The sequence below is a fragment of the Theropithecus gelada genome, chromosome 17 (assembly GCF_003255815.1).
Source record: "Theropithecus gelada isolate Dixy chromosome 17, Tgel_1.0, whole genome shotgun sequence".
Taxonomy (NCBI): Eukaryota; Metazoa; Chordata; class Mammalia; order Primates; family Cercopithecidae; genus Theropithecus; species Theropithecus gelada.
Genome location: NC_037685.1, coordinates 58,784,188 through 58,809,790, shown reverse-complemented (window position 1 = coordinate 58,809,790; position 25,603 = coordinate 58,784,188).

Below are 25,603 nucleotides of genomic sequence, written 5' to 3'. Positions count from 1 at the left end.
TTTTGCGGAGTCTCACTCTGTCACCCAGGCTGGAATGCAATGATATAATTTTGGCTCACTGCAACCTCCACCTCCCAGGTTCAAGTGACTCTCCTGCCTCAGCCTTCCAAGTAGCTGGAACTACAGGTGTGTGCCACCACACCGTCTAATTTTTGTATTTTTAGTAGAGACGGGGTTTTGCCATGTTGGCCAGGCTGGTCTCAAACTCCTGACCTCAGGGGATCCACCCACCTCAGCCTCCTGAAGTGCTGGGATTACAGGTGTGAGCCACCATGCCTGGCCTTCTCTCAGTGTTATCCCACGTCTTTATCCTTCTGCTTTGAGTCATGGGAAACTTCCTTGATGTTAGGTGTGACATAATCATCAAATCAAATCAAATGAACTTTTGTCTTAAAGGAGAATTTACTGTTCCTTTTGGGCCTAATAAGCATGGGATTAAAAAGGCCCAGAGTCCAGCATGTCCCAGTGCTTCATTTTAGATGGATAAGACAACAAAACCTGGGACAAAAAAAGGACTTAATGACTCAGTCCAGGTCGTTAGATTTGAGTAGCAGAGTTAGGGTTAGATGGCCCAGTTATTTTTCCACCACATCATGTGAAGTGTGAAATGGCCCCAGAGAGGAGACACCTTTAGCAGGGGCCCTTGGTGGCATCACCAGATACATCATGTCGTCGTGACCTGTTTCCTGCAGACAGCTTCTCCCAGCAGCTTAGGCCTCCCATTTTGTCTTCCTGTGTTGCCCTGTAGCATGAATCTCTTCCCCATATGCTCTAACATCTACATTAATGAGCAAGCCTATTAGGGTTTTGCTTGTTCTTTGACATTTCTGCCTATATGTCTTCTCTTCCCAGTGAAGCTCTTGGGACCTCAAGACAGGGACTCACATTCTTCTGGCTTCTCTATAGCATAGCACTGACTCCACTAACGGGGTGCTAGATATATTTGGGGACTCCCTGGACTCCTGCAGTGGGGACATGATTTATTCATCTCTGAAATATTACCCAACCTAGTGCAGTGCCTGGGACATAGCAGATGCTGACAGTCTCTACTGACAGAGCATTTCCCATCAATCTGAACTGGAATATCGTACACATACGGTTTTTCTTAAGGGCCTCTTTTCAACTCTGGGAATTTATATGGCATAGTTAGTTGAAAGGTAATTGGCTTTGGGGAACACAGATTCTTCTCTTATTATCTCTGGATCTTTAAGCAGTTCACACAACTGTTCTGACCCTCCTACGACGTGGGTCATTTCCACGGAACCTGGAGTGAGGGGAGGAGAAGGGGAGAGATTCCTACTCTATATGATTGTTGTGAGAGTAAAATGAGATAGAGAAATAAGATGTCTGTCAATTGCAGATCATTAAAAAGAGCTCAGCTTCCTTCCCTGTCCCCCTTCCTCATCCACAAAAGTCATTGGCAGCCCAGCAGTTCCTTCCCCTACTACTCACTCCAGGGTGAAAAGAAAGGCTTTGCTATAAATTAAATGGAAATGCCCTCAATGTTCCATCCGCGGCGCCTTTGCTGAAGGAGAGGTCGTTAAAATTTAGAAGCTTTCATTTTGTTCTTAATGATCTAGCTGGGTCTGGAGGAGTGATAAATATAGCCTTTCTCACACCTTTGAGTCAATGAGCCACAAGATGAATTTTAAAAGCTTACTCTAATTAAGCATTTGCACAAGTTGTACTCAATATTCATTCAGATCTTTCCCTTTCTAATAAGCTATAACTTTCACTCCTGCAGGGCAGAAGGCTCCAGGGGCCCCGTGGTTCCATTTGGAAGCAGAAGTCAGTCTCTGCCCCACTCAGGACTCTGCGTTCATTCCCTGTCCCACACCACGGAATCAGTCAGACCAGCCTGACAAGCTCAGCCACCTAACCCTGTTCCCTCCCTGCCAGGACACCATCTGCACCAAAAAAGATAGTCTGGAAAGGCAGGCCAGACCCACAAAATCACCTCTGTTTGTTTCTGACAGGAACGGGAGCCCATTTCTTTTTAGGGGGGCAGAGCACAGAGTCTTGCTGTGTCACCCAGGCTGGAGTGCAGTGGTGCGATCTCAGATCACTGCAATTTCCTCCTCCTGGATTCAAGCGATTCCCCTGCCTCAGTCTCCCAAGTAGCTAGGATTACAGGTGCACGCCAACACACCCGTCTAATTTTTGTATTTTTAGTAGAGACAGAGTTTCACCATGTTGGTCATGCTGATCTTGAACTCCTGACCTTGTGATCTGCACCACGCCTGGCTTTTTTTTTTTTTTTTTTAGACAGAGTCTCACCCTATCACCCAGGCTGGAGTGCAATGGTGTGATCTCAGCTCACTGCAACCTCTGACTTCCCAGGTTCAAGCAATTCTCCTGCCTCAGCCTCCAGAGTAGCGGGAACTACTACAGGTGTGTGCCACCATGCCCGGCTAAATTTTGTGGCCAGGCTGGTCTCGAACTCCTGACCTCAACTGATCTGCCCACCTTGGCCTCCCAAAGGGCTGGAATTACAGGTGTGAGTCACTGCGCCCGGGCATGGGAACCCATTTCACTCCAACGTCTGATAAAGGCTGGACGGAGGTGGGAGTGGAAGTGATGGGTCTTTTTCTATTTTCAACTCAAGTGCAGGTGGGAGTCTCCAAAATGACACATGCAGAGTCAATCAAAAAAGAACTCCTGGAAACAGCAGCTGCAATCCCTGCCAGCTCACTCTCAGTTCTCCACAATGAATACTCAGTTCAGGCTCTCTCCACCCCTCTTCCCTGCCCTTTCCCCGTTTCTTACTCTCAGCTGATGGCCTCACCTCCTGCTTCATGGAGTTAACAGCTGGGAACACTCAAGCTTTCCACCCCAGATCCAGGAATATAACCCAGCCCCACACCCCCAGGCTTTCCTCCTTTCTCCTGGAGAGAGGATGTGGATTTTCTCCCACCAAGCCTGGTTTCCCCTCCTGATTCTGATTCCCAATCATTTCACTTTCCCAGGGACCCAGAGTCCTGATTGCTATTGTTAAAAGCTTTAGACAAATTAAATGTAACAGAATTTAATTGGACAAAGGACCATTCACAAATTGGGCATCCTCTAGGACCAGAAGAGGCTGAGAGAGACTGCAGGGCAGCGCACATGGCTGGATAACGTTTATGGGTAGGAAAATGAATGTATAGAAATTGGGAGTGAGGTACAGAAACAGCTGGATTGGTCACAGCCGGGTGTTTGCCTTATTTGAACAGCTTTAAACAGTTGGTCACCTGTGCTTGGCCCAAGCTCATCTGCTGTGATTGGTTGAGACTTGGCTACTTGTTACAAGAGTAGGATGCGGGCTGTTTACATATCCAGTGAGGTTACCATTCCCTATGTACTAGAAGCCCTGAGGCCAAGCATAAGCTATGTGTGGAGGCAGCTTAGAGTGAAACTGAATGCTACCTTCTTCATCCTCCCATAGCTTTTCCTCCTGTTGCGTTCAGGCATGACCCAGTGTTGAGCATCTAGAGTCCCTCAAGTCCTGTTCCAGCCACCCGCCTACTGCTTTGCCTTTTGCCTTTTTATGCAAGCTAGACTGAGGTGTTGATAGACATAAGGCCAGGATTTGCTGGCTGGAACATGCTGCTCGGGAGTTAGTGTTTTCCAGTGGCCATTGGACAGGTTCCCAAAGGCGACCTTACAGACGCCTTGAATAATGAGGTCAACTTTCAGAGTTTGGCTAAAATATTCGCTTGTAGGCACTTAAAACTGAATCAGCTGATCTTTGCACTACTTGAATAATGAGGTCAAGTTTCATAGTTTGGCTAAAATATTGGCTTACAGGCAGTTAAAACTGAATCAGTTAATCATTGCACTTCCTCATATAATATTGCATTTATGCCATATTTGTTTATTTATTTTCTGTCTTTCCCACTAGATGACATGAGCTCCACAAAGACTGAGACTTTGTGTGTTGTCTTCACTGTATCTCCGTGCTTGCATCAGTGCGTGACCCCTCTTTGTACTCAAGCAACACTTGTTTGTAAAATAACTGGATTAGAAATGAACACCAAAATTACCAGTACTATCAAGAACACATACATTAAAACCCAGCTCATCATAAAAATATTAAAAATTGGTGAAATGAGGTAAAAGGTATCCAGGTGTTTATCCAGTTCTTCTTTCCATTTTTCTGTAGGCTTGCAATTGAAAAGCCAGCAGCTAAGAAAGAAAAGCTCTCCACCTAAAATAGTGGTTTTTAGTTTCAGAGCTGTTTTTCATGATTGAAATTAATATTCCAGTAAGAGAACACTGAAACCTTCTGAATTCTTCCAAAAGTCACCATCATCTTTTTATTCATTATCAAGGAACTAAAATTGAGCAACAAAATTAATTTCTCACATCTTTTTTGTTCTACTGCAGAAAGTTGACATTTTGTCTTCACAAAGTTAGGAAGCACATTGCTGCTGTCGTTGGAACTACACACCAGGCAAAATTTCTCCTGCCTGGCACCCTTGGTGGGTGGACAGAGACCACAGAAGCTGAAATTCCCGCCCCCAGAGGTCTTAGGAGAATCTCTATGAAGGGTAGCTTGTCAGAGTCTGACATCCTAGGTTTCATATCTGTCCAGATTCCTGTGGAATCACTATCCTCCTTGGGCTTAGACAAAACAGGGGTTGGTCTTGATTTGTTTTAGTTAATTTGGGGAAATTTATTAAGTCCATATCACATACTCTCTTTTGAGACTGGGTCTCCCTCTGTCGTCCATGCTGGAGTGTAGTGGTGCAGTCAGAGCTCACTGCAACTACGCCTCTTGGACTCAAGCAATCCACCTACCTCAGCCTCCCAAAGTGCTGGGATTACAAGTGTGAGCCAATGTGCCCGGCCACATCAGATACTCTTTTCATCAGCAGGGAAGTGCTCAGAACAAGGCTAGACCTGTGTCTACCACAGCCTGTGGATCAGTATTCCAGAAGACATACTCTGATGCAGGATCCAGATTTCCTCTTCCTTTCCTGAATGTGGTTTTATAAAAAGGTGGAATTAAAATAGGGTCCATTAATCAATGGCCATGGGTTTAGCTAATAAAACTCACAAAATCTTATGAACTGTCATGAATGACCTGCTGATTGAAGGATCTCTTTCATGTCACCTAATCCAATTCAAGGCCTAGGAATAAAATAGTTTTTAATCCATGACCTTTTTCCAGTGCATGAGCTGAGGCTCATCTCCACATCTTCTTGGCTTAGTGGTTGTCATAGACCCTTGAGATCTTACATGGTTTGGCTGTGTCCCCACCCAAATCTCATCTTGAATTCCCACGTGTTGTGGGAGGGACCTAGTGGGAGGTAATTGAATCTTGGGGGCAGGTCTTTCCCACGCTGTTCTCATGATGGAGAATAAGTCTCATGAGATCTGATGGTATTATAAGGGAGAGTTTCCCCACCCAATCTCTCTCTTTGTCTGCTGCCATCCACGTAAGACGTGACTTGCTCCTCCTTGCCTTCTGCCATGATTGTGAGGCCTCCCCAGCCATGTGAAACTGTAAGTCCAATTAAACCCGTTTCTTTTGTAAATTGCCCAGTCTTGGATATGTCTTTATCAGCAATGTGAAAACGGACTAATTCAACATCCCAGCACTCCTCCACCTAGGAATCTAGGGTTGCTCCATGTAAATTTTGTTCAGCATAACAAAGGCTTCTAGAAGAAGCAGGGGCAGATTGGGTAGTGTCTAGGCATGCAGCCCAGAGGCAGGCTTGGTGCAGAATGGCAGAGGCAGAACTTCATGATAAGCTTTCTAAGGAAGGTGGGGAGAAAAGCCAGAAGTAAAGATATGACCAGGAATTGGGGCCAGTGCCCATTCATGGCCATCTAAGTCTCTCCCATCATCCCAGGACATGCAAGCTCCAACACTATTGCCAATAGTATTGAGTACCTTGGCCTGGACTCACGGTCTTCCACACAGCTCCCAACCTTCCCCTTCATCATCTGGCCCATTTGCTCTGGTCCAGTCCATGCATTCACTGTCCTGACATGCTTTGCTCTGCACTTCTCTTTTCCTTCCTTCTGCCACTTTTCCCTCCTCTAGCAAGGCTTCCATGGGTCAGTGTCCATCCCTCCTCCCACCGACAGGCATGAAGCTTAACTCTGGAAGTCTTCCTCCACCAGTCCCACCTCGCTATTGATACGTTTACTGTACCTTCCCTTAGTAATTACATGTTTGGGGCAGCTATGTTATTTCTCACCTACTGCTGTTCCTCTTGAATTTTTCATTAGATTGCACCTGTTTTATGTTCTTAATTTGGTGGTTGTGAGGCTGACGAGGGAGAATGGCCTTTCAATCACATTTGAAGAGTAAATGCATTGTCCAATAAGCACTCATTAGACATTTATTTGGAAACATCAAGTACCAGCACTTTGGCTAAATGGGATAAAGAGGGATGGGATCAAATTGAAGAGAAACAACTCTACCCACATTTCTTTCCTACTATCGTGACTATTTAAAAATTGTGATTTGGAGACAGTCTTTAAAGTGGGCCTTCCAACATGAGGCACTTTGGAAGCTTGAGACTCAAGAGTGGATCATCTTCCCACTCATTCATTCAAAACATACCTATTAAGAGTCAGGCACTTTTCTAGTTGGGGAGACAGGCGGTGATTAAAACTTGACTTTGGCCTTCAAAAGAGCTTGCAGTATAAAGAAGGAGCTAGGTAACTATTCCACTGATTAAAGTATATTTTAGTAAGTGCTATAGTATTAGGATTAAGAAATTGCCTGGGTTCAAATCCCAGTTCTACTACTTATTATTTGTGTGACCTTGGAGAATTTACTTAATCTCAGTTTCCTGATTGTCTTAGTCCATTTTGTGTTGCCATAAAGGAGTACCTGAGACCAGGTAACATATAAAGGAAAGAGGTTTATTTGGCTTATGGTTTTGCAGGCTGCACAAGAAGCATGGTGCCAGCATCTGCTTCTGGCGAGGGCTTCAGGCTGCTTCCACTTGTGTTGGACAGTAGAGGGGAGCCAGCATGTAGAGATCACATGGAGAGAGAGAGGAAGCAAGAGAGAGAGGAGAAGAAACTAGGCCCTTTTCAACAGTCAGTTATCGTGGGAGCTGACAGCACAAGAACTCATTCATTGCTGCAAGGGCAGCACCAAGACATGCATGAGGGACCTGTCCCCATGACCCGAACACCTCCCATTAGGCCCCACCTCCAACACTGGGGATCAAATTTCAACACGAGGCTTGGAGGGGGGCAAACATCCAAACTACAGCAGTTGTTATAAAGGTGGAGATAATAGTAACAAGGTTATTGTGACTTGAAAGTCGTTCCCAAGAGGTGGAAACAAGCTTATAGACAGAATCACTTAGAACACCGTCTGCACATATTGTCAGCTCTTACGATAGATGTAAAAATGAAGGCTGTGAAAACAGCAAAGAGAAACATGGAAATCAAATGGAATATGTCAAGGAAGGCTTTGCGGAGGCAGAAGTAGAAAGCTCCATTTTGATGGATGAGTGGGAATTATCTGTATAATGAGAAGGATGGAAGGACATCCAGGCAGAATCATGTGGGTGAAGAACAGGAAACTGCATCTCCATTCAGAGAGTGCAGCCTGCTTTGTGGGCAGGAGAGAAAGGTATTTGTGAAATACAAGAGGTAAGCCAGAAAGCCTGGTAGAAGTCCAACTCTGAAGGGCCTTGAGAGCTCAGTGAGGGATTTGAGAAATGAAGGCCTCTGAAATGTTGAGAAAGAATGACAACACTGGATTTGCATTTTAGAAAACCACCTCTGATTGGAGGGAATTCCACTGGTGCTAGTTAAGAAACCTTCTAATCCTTTAGGTGAGAAGGGAAGAGAATCTATCCTAAGAAATTGTGTATTCATTTTCTGTTGCTGCTTAACAAATGACCACAAACTGAAGGGCAACCTTACCACTGCTTATCTCACAGTTTCTGCGGGCCAGAGTCTTCAAGGACCTGCTAGATGGTGTGCTCACGGCCTCACTGGGAAGTACATATTGGCTGTGGCTGCAGCCTCATTGGGGGCTCGGGGTCCTCTCCTCAGCTCATTCAAGTTGTTGACAGAATTCAGTGCCTTGTGGTTGTCGGACTGCAGTTCCCGTTTCTTGCTGGCTGTTGGCTGGGGGCCACTCCCAGCTTCCAGAGGCTGCCCACATTCCCCAGCATGTGGCCCTTTTATCTTCAAAGCCAGCGATGGTACACCATTGCACTCCAGCCTGGGCTACAAGAGTCAAAATCCGTCAAGAAAGAAAGACAAAGAAAGAAAGAAGGAAAGAAAGAAGGAAGGAAAGAAAGAAAGAAAGAGAGAGAGAGAGAGAGAAGGAAGGAAGGAAGGAAGAAAAGAAAGAAAGAAAGAAAGAAAGAGAGAGAGAGAAGGAAGGAAGGAAGAAAAGAAAGAAAGAAAGAAAGAAAGAAAGAAAGAAAGAAAGAAAGAAAGAAAGAAAGAAAGAAAGAAAGAAAGAAAGAAAGAAAGAAAGAAAGAAAGAAAGAGCGAGCACCCTGGAAGAGCATGTAGAGTGAGAAAAGTAAACGACCAGAGGGAAAACTTATAGACATTGGTCTTTAAGAAGTAAACAGAGAAAGACAAATGCATAAAGGCTATCGCTGAGAAATGGACAGGAGGTGGCAGGAAACCTAGAAGGCAGGGCTGTTTCCGAAGCCCAGGGAAGGAAGAGCTTCCACCTGAGGGGTCTGCCATGAGTGCTAACTACAAGGCCAGTGTTAAACACCCAGTAAGCTAAGGAGAAAAAAGCAGCTACTGGATTTAGCAAAATAAAGGATGGAAACCACTGACAAAGTTCAAGGGAGTAATTTCAGGACAGTGGTTTGCAGGGTGTTGAGAAGAAACATATTCAAGGACAGACGGTAGCTGGATGGGGATTTGGGATTGGGGTGGTTTGGTTTTTCTAAAAGACAAAAAAGACAAGAGTGTTTATGCGGTTTAGAGGAAAGAGTGTTTAGGGACAGTGATGGTTCACCTCAGGAAACAGGATGGGAGCGTGTAACTGAGCAGGATCTTTGAGGACGCACTAAGGGTTGGCTCCACATCACAGATGAAAGATGGACTTTAGTGGCAGAAGAACATGCCTACCTGGCTGGGCCAGGAGAGTAGCTACAAGGTGGGTTCAGATAAGGGTAGATTTGTAAGACTCCCTGAGAGGGGGTGAGGAAGCACTGCTTGGTAAGTCCTTGTCTTGTGACCTTCATTTTCTCAGTGAAATAGGAAGCAAAATTAACTGCTGAAAATGAAGAGAAAGCCCTTGGAGTGGAGAGTTTAGGTGCACAGGCAACATGAGTGAGCATTCGGGGGTGGGTGTAGCAGCGATCTGACCGAGGAGGTGTGTGACGCTTGTCTGGCCGCATCAATGGCCCAGCCAGGTGGCGGCACTAGCATGCACAGGGAATGATGTTCTCCAGCAGGACCTGGAGCCTGGAGGAGGGCACATGGCAGGGGCGCTTTAAGGCTGGGCTTCTTCGGGCCAGGTGCAATGGGAAGACGAGAGAGTCCGTGGAGCCAGCAGAGGAAACCTGTGGTGGTGATGGACTCCAGGCTGACTGAGAAGAAACTGAAACCATAAGGCAGCTAGCTGATGACAGAGAGAATGGTTGGTCTAGGGACACACACTGAGATGAGATGGAAGAGGTAGAGCTTGGGCAGTAAGACAGTGAAGAGGCTGGAAGGGGACCTGGAGGTGCTGTATGGGTGGAATAGTCCTGAATGAAAACATGGGAGCAGACAGTGGCCTTGGACTTAGGTCTGATCTGTTCTGGACCTGAGCATGGGAGAGCCGCGGCCACTTTTCTCCTTGTATACTGTGACATTATTGCGCTTGGAGAATAAGAGAAGAGTCCCCAAGGGGTGACAAGTTGTACCCTCCTTTCCCAAGACAGAGAACTCTGCTACCACCACTGGCTCCTAGGAATATATTATGTAAATTATTTCAATTGTCCAAAGATCCGGAGAGGAGCTTGGAATTCTCATTTTGTCTCTGGTTTGAGAAAAGGTTAGAGAGATATGGGGGCTCCTTTAGTATCAGGGAGCCACAGCCCTTTGGAATCTGAGACCCCATTAAAAATTTCTTTACCAAAAATCAAATGCAATGGAGTGTGTCTGAGGGAAATGAGGGAAATGAGGGTGAGGGATAAGAAAAAGGGAAAGAAGGGCTTATGGCAGTACGGGTGGGGCTACTGCGGGCTGGTGAGCACGCTGGTGAGGTTTGACACGTCCGAGCCCGTCTGTGGGGCGTGATTTCTATGGAGACTGAGTTAGAAGCAGGAGCCCTCCTGAGCCTGAACTGGAATGTCAGAGGAGCCGTCAGTTTCAAACCACTTCCTGACTTTGTGGTCTCACCTGTGCACGCCCCATGTGAAGGTTCCTATTTCCACAGCTCCATGACAACAGAGGATAAAATAAATTCCTTTAGTGAACACACAGCACTGACAAGCTCCAGGCAAAGAGGCCATTCCTGTTTGAATAACGGGCAGTGGAAAGTGACGGTTCATCTGGGCCAAGAGCCAGATTTTGTTCCGGTGAGCTGGGAAGCAATGTCAGTTTCATCCGGCAGAAGTCACAGCCCATTACGCCAGGGGATGAAGAATGGCTCTCCTGGAAGCTGGAGGCTAGCGAAAAATCCAGAAAGCCCCATTTGTGCGGCCACCTCCGCCAGAGAGCTAGCAGGGGAAAGAAACTCAGACACATTAAGGGGTACTGTTTGTCCCAGTTGAGCTCAGCTGTGTTTCAGCAGAAGACAGATTTGCCCTCCAGGACATGGGCTGTACTGCCCTCCTGGTGACCTGAACGCCCTCATGCGGCACCCTCACCCCCTCTCTTTCTGCTCACAACAAACATCAGAACGAAACAAACCAGGGCTCTCGCCACCCATCTTTTCTCTTTGCTACGCCGTGGCAAATCAATCTCCACAAACAATGTCACTGAACTTCTCCCCTGGAAGAGGAGAGCTCTATGCCCTGAGGTTATGTAGATGAAGTCACTGTGAGTTGCGCTTCAAAATGTTTCTGAAAGTCCAATGAAAAGAAAAATCTGTATTTGGGAAGAATCCCATCCCGAGGTTCACCAAACATTCTCAGGATCTGGAACACTTGTCACTTAGTCTCTTCCCCTCTGGCAAGGTACTCAGGAGACTCATGTTTTAGGAGATGGCTCTTGGTTGCTGAAGCATGCCACTGCCCAGCTGGCTCGGTGACTCTGAACACTGTGCCGGAACTTACTTACCATAGCTTCCTTTCTTTGTAGGCTTAGAATTAGGTCATGGGAAAGCCACATGGTAATGTATGTAAATTAACATGCACAGATATGCAGAAAGAGTATATAGTTTTCCAAATTTCCTGAAAAATAATATCTTGCAAGCTTCTTAATATGGCAGTTTATCAGTTTGGCAGATATATTTAGATCATATTCAACTAATGTATATAAATACCCAATATGGGCTAGGTGTGGTTGTGTTCACTAAATTTCACTACATCCCTGCAAAGACTTGTGCTGTCCTCATTTTGCAGATGATGTGTCTGAGGGTCATGGCTACTCTGAGCTCAGGTGGAGGCAGGGAATGGGGTCCCTGAGCCTGTGTCCCACACTCTCCCACCTCCCCATATCTCTGCACAGAGGCCTCCCTGACCTGCAAAGGAACCTCTCCCCAGGAGTCCTTTATTTTGGCTCAGAATGCTTTCTCCCTATTGTACTGCTCTAGAAGCCCAGTAGTGGAAACAGATAAAAGTGGAGTCACTGGTTAAGTTGGGTGGGGCACCAAGCCCAGGCTTTCCAATCTGTCCTTTGCTAACTTTCAAAGTAAGATAGTGGTGGTGTGATTATATTAAATAAAAGAGCCTGTATCTTTTAGAGATACATATGAAAGTACCTACAGACGTAGTGATAAAATTGTTACTTCAACATTATCCAGGGTGAGGGATATGGGTGCGATAATAGATGAAACACTCGTTTTGTTAAAGCTGTGTAATAGGTACATAAAGGTTTGTTATAGCATTCTTTCTACTTTAAAATGGGTTTGAAATATACAGATAGATATAGACAGATGATAGATAGATAGATAGATAGATAGATAGATAGATAGATAGATAGATGTACAGGCAAAGGAAAGAAAAGAGAAAGAGAGAGAGAGAAAGAAAGAAAGAAAGAAAGAAAGAAAGAAAGAAAGAAAGAAAAAACAGAAAGAGAAGAAAGAAAAAGAAAGTTGGTGCTAGTGAAACCGCCTTTGCAAAATTACAACTGAGACAGTGAAAGAGAGCTAACCTAACTGAGTCCACCTTGCTTCTAACCTCCAAGCTGTCCTTATACATTCATGGGTGTAGGCTGAACTAACTTTGGGAGGAACTTAGTTTATAGGTTATAGTTTAAAACAAAGACGATAACAGCCTTTTCCCCAAAACAAGCCTCCTTCTTGCTTGGGGACTAGACTGCTAACATCAGGTACAAGATTAGAAAGTATGGTTTAGGAGTCATGTAGCTGGAGGCAACAAGATTCTGATCCTTCCTAAACTGCTCCTAAGATCAGGGCTTGAGATATTTTGCAGACCCTGCTCTTGATGGATCAGCTGGCACCACCCAGATGAATTAACCGACTTGTCTGTTCTTGTGGCCCCCACCCAGGAACTGACTCAAGCTCAAGAGGACAGCTTCAATTCCCTATTATTTCATCTCCTACCTAACCAATCGGCACTCTTGGCTTACTGGCTCCCTCCTACCCACCAAGTGGTCCTTAAAAACTCTCATCCCCGAATGCTCAAGGAGACTGATTTGAGTAATAATAAACCTCCAGGCTCCCTCATAGCTGGCTGTGCACGAATTGCCCTTTCTCTATTGCAAGTCCCATGTCTTGATATATCAGCTCTGTCTAGGCAGTGGGGAAGGTGAACTCATTGGGTAGTTACATTAGGCCCTTGCCCCAGGACCACCTTCGCTTCTTCTCAGCTTATTGCTCCCTGCCCTGAAAGGTGCATCCTGTTGCTCTTGGGCAGGATCTAGACCTTTTCCTGGAGTTGATAATGCCTTTAGATCCTTTTCTGTGGCTGATCGACTAGGATTCCACCACTACTTGCAGCTTTGCCTGAACCTTTGATTTTGGCCTCTCCCACAGCTTAGGGTTCAATGTGTTTCTCCACAACATTTTGTGGCAGAAACTTCACCATTCAGTTCACCCTGGGAGATGTGAACAGTTACTTAGTTTCTTTCCAAAACTCATGTAAACCAAAAACAAAATTCAGAGCCCTCCCGCAATCACCTGAATGGACTCCCCCCTTGGCTAGGGTGCTCTAGAAATTAACCTGAAAGGTTGGCTCAGGCCATGATCGGAAGTGGAGGTTGAACTTGCCTCATGTTACACTCCAGCATTAACATCAACACAGACCTTAAACCTTATAAGAAACATTAACGATCTATTCTCTCCAAAGCCTGCGACTTGGAGGCTTCATCTGCATGGTAAAACCTAGGTCTCCACAACTCCTTCTCTGAACCCAGACATTTCTTTCTACTGATAATAACTCTTTCAACCAATTGTCAATCAGAATATGTCTAAATCTACCTACGGCCTGGAAGCCCCTTCTTCAGTTATCTTGCCTTTCCATATCGAGCCAATGTAAATCTTACATGTATTGATTGATGTATTGTCTCCCTAAAATGTATAAAAGCAAGCTGTACCCCAACCACCTTGGGCACGTGTCATCAGGACCTCCTGAGGCTGTGTCATGGGCATGTCCTTAACCTTGGCAAACAAACTTTCTAAATTGACTGAGACCCATCTCAGATATTTGGGATTCACGCTCAGACACTTTCATGATCTTCCATTTTACAGATGAGAAAACAGAGGCTTAGAGAGGTTAAGTAAACTGCCCAAGGTCATGCAGCTAGAAAGTAGTAGAACCAGGCTTGTGAACTCAAGCAATCTGTCTCTAAAAATGATCACCAACAGGAGGTGATCTGACAAAACCCAATTTTCATCTTTTTTTTAGTACGAAGAAAAAATCCCCGGAAAATAGAATATAATCTACAATCCTACCATTCTAACAAAATAGTCTTTTTCTGCATGTATTTAATATGACATTCATAATAAAAAATTAAAAACTTTCTATTGTTCTCAATTTTTAATGTTCTACCACAAACATTTCTTTGTATTGCTTTGCTTCATAATATTGAAATTGCCTTTGTGAAAATTATAACAGGGAGAAAATTTGACAGTGAAAGAGATCTGATATAACCAACTCCCTCTTGCTTTTAACCTCCAAGCTTTCCTTAGGCGTTCCTCGGCTTGGGTCAAGGTACCTTTGAGAGGAATTTAGTTTATAGTTTAAATGATAATAGTCCTCCCCCAAAACTAAACCACTTTCATAAAGCTAATGGAAGGCCACCAGGTTACGAGGATGAGAGGAGCCTGAATTCTGCGAAACTGTAGACATAAATGATTACCAGCTATTTTTCCAGAGGTCACAAGATTTGCAAATTCTCCAATTACTCCTGACAGATAACATCACTACTGTAGAACCAAAGATTGGCCTTTCAAGATGTCTTTTCAGGGTTTTGCATTTCTGATGACCCATAGCTCCACCTGGACCCGCCACCAGTCCTGTGGCTCCCAGCTAGGAACTGACTCAGCACAAGAGGACAGTTTTGACTCCCTGTGATCTCATCTCTGATCCAACCAATTAGCATTCCCTGGCCTCCTACCTGCCAAACTGTCCTTGAAAAACCCTAGTCTCTGAATTTTTGGGGGGACAGATTTGAGTAATAATAAAACCCTGGTTTCCCGTTCAGATGGCTAGGCATGAATTAAACTCTTGCTCTATTGCAATTCCCCTGTCTTGACAAATTGGCTTTATCTGGGCAGTGAGCAAAAATGAACCCACTGGATGGTTACAATATCATTTCCATTGGGCTTTAGTTTTATTACAAATCTTTCTCTTCTTGGAACTTCTTGTTGCTTCCATTTTCATGCTGTTTGAAATAATCTAGGAATGAATGTCTTTAGGCATGTAGCTGTTTCTTCTTCTTGACTTTTTTTCTTTTGCATAAATTCCCAGATATGAGATGATTCAATGGAAGGCTTATGGCACTTGAAACTTACTGTCAGCTCTTGAAACTTACTGTACCAGTTCAAACTGATGGTCCTATTTTATACCATATGGTATTTTTGCCATGGGTTATTATCAACAAATATTTTCTATTTTATCTACAAAAAAATGAGGTGGTATTAATTTCAGTTTATTTTATTTCTAGTGAGTGGAGTGGTAGTGTAGGGAACGGCTTTGTAGCCGAACAATTCTACTGGAGCTCCAGGCCAGCTTGACACTGTACAGCCCCAGACACGTGCACACATACATAGAAAGGGAAGCTTCTCTTGACCTTGTTTGCATTGTTACAACACACAATAGCTCAGGTACACAGCAACAACATCTGAGCTCTCAGTGGATATTGTTTGGAGAAAGAAGTAATGGAACAAAATGTAAGAGACAGAAGATGCTGACCTGTCTTCTTCACTCAGGCTAAATTTTGCCATTTAATAATTCAACAGCAGTTGTGCAGATAGCTCTAGTTTCTGTGAATTTCTTCAAAGTTCTTTGTAAATGCTATTTCTCAGTCTGAGAAAAATATCTTTTTTTTTTTGAGGCAGAGTCTCGCTGTGTCGCCCACGCTGGGGTGCAGTGGTGCAATCTTGGCTCACTGCAGGCTCAGCCTCCTGGGTTCACGCCATTCTCCTGTCTCAGCCTCCCAAGTAGCTGGAACAACAGGTGCCTGCCACCATGCCTGGCTACTTTTTTGTATTTTTAGTAGAGACGGGGTTTCACTGTGTTAGCCAGGATGATCTTGATCTCCTGACCTCGTGATCCACACGCCTTGGCCTCCCAAAGTGCTGGGATTACAGGCGTGAGTCACCACAACCAGCCTGAGAAAAATCTCTTTTGAGGTATTAAGGCTTGATTATACTGTACCTTTTGTCTCTTCAAAATACTTTTTTTTTTTTTTTAAACAGAAAGGGAAATGATAACTGTGTCAGGTGGTAGGTATGTTAGTTGGCTTGATGTGGTGATTATTTCACAATGCATACATATACCAAAACACTAAGTTGTACACTTTTAATTTACACAATTCTTGTCAATTATCTCTTAATATAGCTGGAAATAATTTTAAAAATGTTTTTCTAATTGTAAATTTAATTAAGACATGCAAATTGTAGAAGACCTGTAAAATACAGAAAAGTTTCAAAGGGAGACAAAAATAACTCATAATCTTATCACTTAAAAAAAGTCACTGTTAATATTTGATGTATTCCTTCTTCTCTTATTTTATACATTAAACAAAATTGCTATCATATTATCTGCATTTAGGTTTACATGCTGATATTTCATTCAACATTGTATAGGGAGTGTTCTACCAGATCATTAGATATTCTCTAAAAATGATTTTTAAATATTTATATAAAATATATAATTGCAATTATTGGTATATGATACGTAATTATATTTTTATAATATTGAGAAAATGTTCTTAGTACAAATGTATCATCATTTATTTTACCATTTCTTAGTGCTGGCCATCTGAATTGTTTCCAAATTTTCACTGTTGTAAATAATAACACAATGAACATTCTGGTCCATTTATTTGCAAATGCTCAATTCAACTAGCAGGACATGCAAATGTGTTTTTCAGGATAAGTACTTCACACTGGGCACCTTATGCAATCAGGAGTTGGGAACCTGGGTTCTGGGACCACTGTGCTATTGTGTGACCCTGCAAATGGCTAGCATTTTATAAGTCTAAGCTGCAGTCATAACTTACCCTTTATGAACATTATTCTCCCTCATATCTCACAGCACTTTACAGTTTTTATTATTTTTGCCTCTACACCTGTCAAGTGAGAATATATATAGGAATATTTAGTGATGATAATGAAGCAACCACTCCTATAAATCTTTACGTGTGGAACTTCTAAGCTGTGCTCATTAGTAAGTACATTAGACTTAGATTACTGCTAGCAATTAACAGCAGACAGCAATAATTAAGCAAGCAGAACCCTCTGAGATGAGATACAGTATAATGCATGATGAGAGGAAGAAACGTATGGCAAGTTTGAAAGAGCAAATCCAAATTCTCTGGCTAAAAGTCTCTGCATTCAAGGGCGACTACACTTAATACAGGGCAAAAGAAAATAAGAACTAGAATAATTGAGGCTGCCAGTGATCCTGTGGGATCTAGTGCAAAGGCTATTATTAGACCTGCTTATTGTCATGCTTTAACACTTTCTCCAAAACTCTGGCCCAGAACTGCACCCACAGGGTGACTGGTGGTTTATTCCACAAAGCCCAGAGAAAGAATCTATGTCTCAATCACATTTTCTTCTTGGTTATGGAGAGATTTAAGTAGCAAAGAATGGAGCAGTTCCATATGTTCACTTTTGATAAACGGTGCTTTCCCCACCTCTGGTTTCAGAGCCTAATGCCTGACAATCACCTTAAAGTCTTTTCTGGGCTAGCAAGATGCAAAGGGGTGAGGGGATTTGGTATTTAAATGTCCTAGAGCCAAAGGTACTGCCTCGCAATTCCCTTCTCATTGAATCTAGTGGGATGATTCATCCAGAGGAGGGAGAGGCCCTGTCACTCCAGGTAGTTTATGCTACTGCTGCAGTTCAGAAAACAGTAAATGGGCTGGCGGTTCACTGAGGGCCGCCTCCTCTGACTGAAGCTCATCAGGACCACGCCAGGGAAAGTGAACTGCATATCACTGTTGTCACACTTGGAAAGGGGCATCGCTTCTGCTATTCTAAAGCACTTCGTGAGATATTGAAGTAAAAGGTTTAAAAGAGAAAGAGAGACTGGGGCACGCGGAGCATCTTCTCCCCACGGTAGGGCTCTTACTTTTCCATGCTGAGCTTGCGATGCAACTGCCAAACACTTAAGTCCATTAAAACAATAACCACCTGATTCCTTCTCATTAAAAGCACAGTGCGTTTTCACCCAGAGATTTCCTCTTGTGGAAAAGGATTTCTGCCGAACAAGACTTTGCATATAAAGTTTGCTTTGCAGAGACTTGGCTCTCAAGGCGGGATTGGGCACCTCCCGGTGCTGAACACAGGCGTTGAGCCAACACCAGAGGGCGCCATTTCCTCGGCGTCCCACGAGCAGCGCCTGCTCAGGGTGGCGGATTCCAGCTTCTCTCTGGGTCCCAGGGTTTGTGTCACGTAGGGCATGGCTTCGTAGGAAAATGCTTTCAAGGTCAGCCAGGCAGGGAGCTGAGCAACTCTGGCAGAAAGTAAAAGAGCAGAGCTGTTGGTGTTTTCCCATGCACGGTCACAACCTGGGCGTCCCAGGGTACAATGGAAACCTGCATGAGCTCAGTCCTCTTCAAGCAAACCCAGGCCACGGATCAAAGAGGGAGCAGTGTGAGATCCCATCGCAGCAGAAGGAAACTGTCACCAGGACACTGGTCTCAATGCAAAACAGGCTCAGGCAGTGGTCAGAAGGCACAGATATGATTTTCTTTTTCACCACTGGGCCATGCTGCTGTTTTCCCACTCCCTTTCACCTGCCTCAGGAGGCCTGCCTTTCACCTGGGAGTGGTGACCATCCTGTGCACGTGGAGAGCGGCCGTCAGAGCTTTGGCAGGCGCGTTGGGAAGGCTTCTCGTCCATGTTATAATATTGATACTAACAGTCAGAGCAATCAAGCCCCTGCTGTGGGCTTAACATTCATCATCCCTCATACCCACTGCAAAGCTACAAGGAGGAATGAAGAACCGGAGACTCCAAGAGGCTGATGGCCTTGCCCCAGACTACACTGGAGTAAGTAGCAGAGACAGAAAAGAACTCCCAGTCTACATGGCACTAAAGCCACACACTTTCCACACCACATTGCATCCCAGTGATTAATCATGATGTGTTAAGTACAGCAAATGATTATCCATGCAATGAAAACTAGGAATAATTTTTAAAAATGATAAACCTCCCTGATTCACACTATTATGGATGTCCCGAAGAAAATAAAGCTGTTCACAAACCAGAGGCAATATCCAACTAATGACCTTGAGTGAGGTCAGCACCACTACCAAACAATTTCACTGAAGAATGAGAATTGTTCCCTATGGTAAACAATCCTGTGCTTAAGTTAGCAGGATACAGTTCCCTGGAGATTCTCCACTCCAAGCTATCCCTGGAGTCAAAGAAGGCTGTATTGGTCCCTTATTTTCTCTCCTTTAAGAGCATATCTCAAAAGTGAGAATTAGAAACATGGGAAGATCTACATTTGCAATATTACATTCTAAAAGGAAGTAATAGCTCACTATTTTCCCAGCTTGAGATGTATATTTAACAAAAGGTTCACCACAGTCCGCATGTAATACAGGTCAAACCTCTTCCTGAGAACTGATGAGCAAATCAGTAATTAGTGTCCATTACAGGTGAGGGCTGCCGGCCGACTGCTGAGCAGATGTGGCCTTCTCCCCCGGGTCTGGGCTGCAGTAAGAGATAGCTCAGTCTTTAGAGCCGACTGCTGGGTTTAAATTCTGCCTCCACTGCTTCCCTAGAGATGAAGCTTTTGAGGGCTCACTAACTTCTCTGTGCCTCAGTTTTTTAATCTATAAAATGAGGATAATAGTCACACCCTCCCTTGAAGCTGTTGTGAGAATTAAATGATCAATGTATGAAAAGATCTTAGAAGAGTCCTTGGCACATAGTCAGCTTTCTTTAAGGGTCAGCCATTCCATGAGGGTAGGAGTGAGATTCAGCTAACAATGTTAATTTCAGATAGGCCTCTCCAAAATTACATTTATTATTGTTATAATAATAATAATAATATGATATTATTGATACAATAACAATAATAATATGATATTATTATTATCATACCAAGGGCATTTATTGTTGTTTCCAGCTGGCTGAAAGCTGCTGGAAATTTTTGAGCAGGAAACTTAACTAAGATGTGTATAGACTGACACCTCCCACACACCCATCCCATAGTTCCCAGAGAAAAAGATAAGTCAATATATGTGGAACTCCCGAAAACATTTATTTATTTGACACATATTTGTTGAGACAGGCACCGTTCTTGGCCCTGGAGACAGAGTACTGAACAAAAATGAACCCACTCCCAAGATAATGGCGTTAATTCATTCATGAGTTTGGAGCCCTCCTCATGACCTAATAACCTCTTAAATGTGCCACCTCTTAATACCATCACAATGGCAATAGAATTTCAATATGAGTTTTGGAGGGGACAAACATTCAAACCATAGCAGATGATAATGGGTTGGAGGGGTGCATTAAATGTAGCTGAATTTGATCTACATCTTAGAGGTAAAGGTAGAGCATACAGCATTTGCTGATAGTTTGGATATGGAGTTTGAGTGCAAGAAAGATTCAAGAATGACTGCAAAGTTTTGGCCTGAGTGAATGGCTACATGGTGTACTATTTACTGAGATGGGAAAGACCACAGAGCTAGGAGAGTTTTGGGAAAACCAGGAGCCAATACTGGACATTGGGTTAATATTGGATATTAAGTTTGGAAAGTCTATTAGATGCTGTGGTAGGCAGAAAAATAGTCCCTTAAAGATGTCCATGTCCTAATCCCCAGAATCTGTGAATATGTTATTTTATATGACAAGGGAGAATTAAGGTTGTAGATGAAATTGAGGTTGCTAATCAGATTACCTTAAAATAAGGAGATTATCCTAGATTATCTGAGTGGGCCCGAATGATCAAGTCCTTAAATGTGGAGAAAGAAGGCAGAAGAGTCAGCAATGTGATGTGAGAAAGACTCAATCTGCCCCTGCTGGCTTTAAAGATGAAAAGGGGGCCTCTAGCCAAGGAATGCAGGCAACCTCTTAAAGTCGGAAGTCAAGAAAATGGATTTTTTCCTTATAGCCTCTATAAAGGAATTCAGCCCAGCTGACACATTGGATTTAGCCTGGTGAAACCCATTTTAAAGTTTTGACCTGCAGAACTGCAAAAGAATAAATGTATGCTGTTTTAAGCCACTAAGTTTGTGGTAGTTGTTTTCTAGCAGCCAAAGGAAACAAATAGAGGTGGTAATATAATTTATTGTCTAAACAGGGACCTTTCTAAATGAAAGAAGTGCAATCAGTACTTAAACAGGGATAACGGTCATAAGTCAGAACTAGCCTAAGAAAACTGGGATGTGGGTTCACCCTACTCATCCATTGTTTTATGAGTGGAGATGTCAAGGAGGCAAAGGGTTCTACGTGTCTTTTATTTAGAAGAAAGCCTGGGGCTACTAAATTTGAGAAGTGGCCCATGTAAGTGGTACCTAATGCCATGAAACTGAATGAGATCACAAGAGAATGAATATATAGAGAGAAAGAAAAATATCCAAAGATGAAGCCCACCTTTAGAGGTTTGGAAGAAGAGAAGGATCTGGTAGAGAAGATGGAGAAGGCATACGCAGTGAGGTAGAAGGAAAACCAGAAAATAGAATAAATAAACTCAGGTGAAGAAAGTGTTTTAAGAAGGCAGGGTTGATTAATTGCATCAAATGGTGGTGATAGTTCAAGAAAGAAGAGGATGGAGAGCTGATGCTGGATTTGCAACGTGCAGATCACCAGTGTCCTTAAACAAGGGATATTACCAGAGTGGTGGGCAAAATAATGATAGTAATGAGTCAGAGAAAAATTGGGACAGAAAGCATAGTAATATTTTCCAAGTGTCTCTGTAATGGCGAGCAGAAAAGTGGGGCAGTAGTTAGAGGGGATCTAGGCTCAGGGAAGATTTCTAAAAGATGGAAAATATTAGAGCACATTTGTAAGCACAGAAAAAGATGCAATATAAGGAGAATGTTCAATGCAGACACAGTGTAATTGCAGGAGCAAAGTCCTTGAATAGATGACAGGAGATGTTTTCCAGAGCATAAATAAAGAAACTGGTCTTTAGGAGGCATGTGCACAAACCTGAGCAGGAAGGAAGGGTGCCAAGGCACCCTAACCCTAACCCTCATTTTAAAAAATCCCACCCCTTTACTAAGCCCTTTTGGATACAAAGAATTTTTTTTCTTATCGTTTCTATTTTTTCAGTGAAACAAGAAGGTCATCAGCTGAGAGTAAGGAGTGGAGAAAAGGTGATAACATTTTGAGAAAGCGGTAAAATAGCATTCCAGAGAGTAGGAGAGGGACTTGATACTCATTGAATTATCTATCAATGACATGACGAAAGTGACAAAAGCAAAGTCACAGGAAATCAGCTACAAACATTATGAAACATGAGGGACATAAGTTCTCATTAGTTATGGGCAGTGTGAGGACAGATATTCTAAGGAGAAAATAAAAACAAAGGCAAACTGTTATCACTTAAAAGTAGCTGAGAATATGACTTCAGCCACAGTCTTTCTCCTTGGCTGCATTGCCAGCCTGCGTGAATGTGTTGCTCAAGTTGACACTTGCACACACAAACATCGCTCTCCTTCGGGGGCTCACCATTTCATCCATATCTGGCTGTTGTGGCTTCTCTCTTGCTAACAATAATGATTTGGATATGTCAGCAAAACCTTTTCTAGAGTCTCTGTCTCTCTCTCTCTCTCTCTCTCTCTGTCTGTCTCTGTCCGTCTGTCTCTCTCCGCCCCTCATATGTCATAGTCTCTCTCCTTTCACCATAACATATCCCATAACCTGATTTCTACTTTGCTGGAAGGAAATAGCCCAGCTGTGCTATTTCAGGACCATGGACAGTGACCCCGCCTTTTAAAATCTCCACCTCTTTGCAATAGAAGCATTTTGCTCATATTCAGCCCAGTATGTGCCAGATACTGTGACAGATGTTTGAACAATAATCAGTCCTTGTCTTCAAAGAGATTTATATTACAGAGGGAAATGCAGGCTAAAAACACAAGTACAATGTAGAAAACTATGATTCATACATGGAAGACACTACGGGAATACTTAGGAGGGAAGAGCCCTAATTTTGTCTTTGGATAAGGAATGGTATAAGGGAAAGCCTCCTGGAATAAGAGATGTCTAAGCTGAAATCTCAAGGCATTAGTTAGCCAGGGGAGAGGTGTATGGAAGAGTGTTTTAGGCAGAGGCAACGGCAATATGCAAAGGCCTAGAGGCAAGAGGGCACGGTTCACCTACAGACCTGCAAACAGCACTGTACACTAAAGTGCAAGGAGGAGAAAGTTCCCCCCTACAGAAGAAAAGAAGGAATAGAAGCCTATAAGGGTAAAGTGCTAGGGGAGCAAAGTTGAAGGAGTAGTTAAGTCTCACAGAGGTGAGGAGGAGTTGACAGAAAGCGAACATGAAGCAGTGACATTTAAACCTGTCCTTGATGATACACGGACATTTTCTAGATTCCCAGCATGGAGAAAGGTGGGAGAGAAGAACAGAAAACATGTTGTCTTGAGTTGTGCTGTCCAATATGGTAACCACTAGCCACTGTCCAATATGGTAGCCACTAGCCACATGTAGCCATTGATATTTAAATTAAATTTATTTAATTAAGTTTATTACGTTAAAATTAAATAATGTTAACATTTTAGCTCCTCAGTCACACTGGCCACATTTTAAGGGATCAATACCCACCTATGGATAGTGGTTACCACATTAGACAGTATAGACACAGGACATTTCTATCATGGTACAAAGTTCTATGGGTCCATGCTGGGTTGGAGGGAACAGCACGTGCAAATGCTCAGAAGCTTGCATATGTGTGGTGTGCTCAGGAAATGATGACCAGTCATGGGGGCTTTCACAAAAGGTAGGTGGACGGAAGTGGCTGGAGATGGTACTAGAGATTAGCTGGAGCTGGCAAAAGGCCTTTTAAATCATTCTGAAGGAGGGTGGGTTTAGCAATTGGGGGCTGATGGAAGCAGAAGCACATCTAGATTTACAAAGTTAGTTCGAGTAGCAGTTACAACGTTTGTAAGAAATAGTGGAAGAGCAGAAGGCAGGGAGAACAAACCAGTCAGCCTTTGCAAAATATATTTTGATAGAACATCACTTTATATCATGTCACCTTATATTTGCTGGCTTCCATTGCTCCCAATTAAATTCAACTTTCTCTGCCTAGTTTTCAAGGTCTCTACCTTGTTGCTCACTACTAAACTGCATATTAGCTCTCCTCCAATAACGACAGTAGTGTCACTCTCTCCGTCCCATGAAAATTAATTCCTATCTCTGTACCTGTCAGTTCCTGAGTAGACTATAAACTCTGAGAATAGAACCATGTCTTCCAGCAGGTGAGCTCATAGGATAAGCTTACACAGCTCCCAGCCTAGTCAACCATTGCCACGGGGATGTCCCTTCCACGGTGTGATTCTCAAGGGTGATAGAGTTAAGAGTCAAGAAAATACAAATTCATTGATTGATCAGGAAGCCACTGACTGGTAAGATACACAATCCTCCTGCTGGTCTCTGCCTCACTGGTCTATCAGTCAGAGTCCTGGCAGGAAGCTGAATTCTACTAAAATGTTTAAGGCAGTTAACAAAAGGACAATTTACAGAGGTATGGGAACACTTATGAAAACCTACAAAGGTTGCTGAGCTTCCTAGAGGTTAACAATAATAGGAAGCCATTACTAAATAGGAAAAGAAGAAAAACAGTGTCATCAGAGCCCAGTGAGAACTGGAGACACCAAGGAGAGTACCCCTGGAAAGAACTGTAGAGGAAGACAGGAAAACTCTGCTGTATTGAGGCACTGAAGCAGGAGGGAGCAAGGGAGAAAAAGTCAATCTCTCTCTCTCTCTCTCTCTCTCTCCTCCCACCCTGCATTCTTTCACCCATGCCTTCCATTGTCTAGGTCTAAGCAAAGGCCACAGGGCAAGAGATTCAGGAGGTGCAGCTCACAGGATCTGGTGGAAACAGACGAAACTAGAATTGGCTGCATTAACAGATAACCCAGCGTACCAATGGCTTAAATAATACAGAAGTTTGTTTCCTGTGAATGAAGTCCAAGGCTAGCACACTGGCTTCCACTGACCAGAACCCAGGCTCCTTCTATCTAGCTGCCCCTCCTTCTGCAGTGTATTGTCTCATGGTCCAAGATGGCTGCTTGAGCTCCAGACATCATAGTGGCATTCTAGTATGCAGGAAGTGAAAGAAAAGGAAGAGCACCCTTTCTTACTTTAAAGGCACTTATTTGAAGTCACATGTGATTATTCCACTTACCTTTCATTGACCAGAACTTAGTCATGTGAGTACATCTACCTCCAAAGGGAGCTAGAAATGTGATATCCATGACAAGAAGCTTTGGGTCCTGCTAAAATCAAGGATTATTTTACTAAGTAAAAGGAGGAAATTGGAAACAGGAGGATGACTTACTCTCTTAAATCTCAGAGGAGAAATCGTATTCTGTGATCCAATAGACAAATTCCAGGAATGAGTAAGAACCTCCTCAATTTCAGTAACCAACAGAGTGAACGCGTTACTGATAATGACATATGCATCATGGCACATCATGTGCCTTTTCGCCACATAAGAGTAACTTACATGCCAACTTCTAAGGGAAATTCAATTTTGCTGTGTAAGAATACAGCATATTCAATGAGGAAATGCCAGTTAGAGACATTTGCCAAAGGAGATTTCAAGACACATTCCTGGAAAATATGTTGTCCGTAGCTATTAGGGAACCAGCTGGTTTGATACAGAAGTGACAGATTGTATTTTCAGAGTAG